At 38.9% G+C, this 1,495-nt stretch overlaps 1 non-coding gene across 1 annotated transcript; it reads left to right on the forward strand.

Annotated features, from left to right (window-relative positions):
• Positions 1–482: 482 nt before the first annotated feature.
• Positions 483–585, forward strand: LOC116097947. The gene has a single exon (XR_004121613.1). It is a non-coding gene; the product is annotated as a U6 spliceosomal RNA (small nuclear RNA).
• Positions 586–1,495: the final 910 nt, after the last annotated feature.

Consider the following 1,495-nt stretch of genomic DNA (forward strand, 5'->3'; position numbering starts at 1 on the left):
CTTTACATCATCAAAATAGTAATAGCTTGAGACAACAATTTGGTATTTCTAGAGAATGTGCATATCAAATTGTAGACTTGTCTTCAATGTCCTCAGTTTCTTCCTGTACCACATTATGATGTTAATCCTCAAGGACTTATCAATTATTAATTACGTAATCAATTATGGCAAATGGATGTTCCTCATATTTCTAATTTTGGAAAATTAAAATATGTACATTGACACATTTTCAGGCTTTCTAATTGCAACTGTTTTAACAGGAGAAACAACTAAAAATGTAGTTAGTTATTGCCTACATTGTTTTCTATGCTGGGTGTTCCAAATCAGATTACAACAGATAATGGAGCTGGCTATTGCAGTTGAGCATTTGAGACTTTTTGTCAACCATTTAATATTACCCATATCACTGGGATCCCTTATAATCCTCAAGAACAAGGCATGGTAGAATGGGCCCATGGAACTTTAAAACAATATCTTCATACTCGCTTCAGCAGCACATATACTAAAATTGGAACGATACAGAAAAGATTAGCATGGCCCCTGCGCAAGGATGACATGCAAATTTGTGAAGCATTCCATATTTTTTTTAAAAAACAAAAACCAAAAAAACCAAAAAACCCCAATATCTTCATAAAATACAAAAGGGGGAGTTATATCCCTATGCACCACAAAATTATTTTAATCATGCTTTTTTATTTTATTTTTTAAAGATTCATTTATTTGTTATAGGTACAGTGTTCTGCCTGCAGCCCAGAAGACAGCAGCAGATCCCATTACAGATGGTTGTGAGCCACCATGTGGTTGCTGGGAATTGAACTCAGAACCTCAGGAGGAGCAGCCAGTGCTCTCAACCACTAAGCTATCTCTCTAGCCCTATTTTAAATTTTTAAAATTTGGATTTTCATAGATGTTCACCTGCTGAGCATTTTCGGCATCCTCACACTTCTATAATAAATGCTTCAGTGACATGGAAGAAACCTATGACAGACCAATGGCATAGACCTGACTCTGTATTCATATGATGACAAAGTCACATTTGTGTTTTTTTACAGGAAGAAAATGGGGCACAACTGCTGCCAGAAAGGCTGGTGAGAGAAACGGAACAGTTCCACTCTCCTGCTGATTCCCTTACTGATGATGATGACGGTTCCCACACAAAGTGAAGTCTACTGGACCTATGTTCCTGACCCACCACTGATACCTCTAGCAGTGTGGTCTGCTATGCTTGCAGACAGGTACTTAGCATAACTATCTCCTGAGATGCTTCATCCAGAAGTTGATAGAAACAGATGCAAAAATGCACAGCCAAACATCAGGCAGAGCTCAGGAAGTCATGTGGGAAGTAGGGGATAGAATTGAGTGAGCTGCAGGGGTCAAGGACACCATAAGAGTCAACTATAGAGTCAACTAACCTGGGCCCATTGGTGCTCATAGAGACCACCAACCAAAAAGCATGCAAGGGCTGGTACTAGGTCTCCTATACATTTGTAGTGGA

The sequence above is a fragment of the Mastomys coucha genome, unplaced genomic scaffold, assembly GCF_008632895.1.
Source record: "Mastomys coucha isolate ucsf_1 unplaced genomic scaffold, UCSF_Mcou_1 pScaffold2, whole genome shotgun sequence".
In the NCBI taxonomy this organism is placed as follows: domain Eukaryota; kingdom Metazoa; phylum Chordata; class Mammalia; order Rodentia; family Muridae; genus Mastomys; species Mastomys coucha.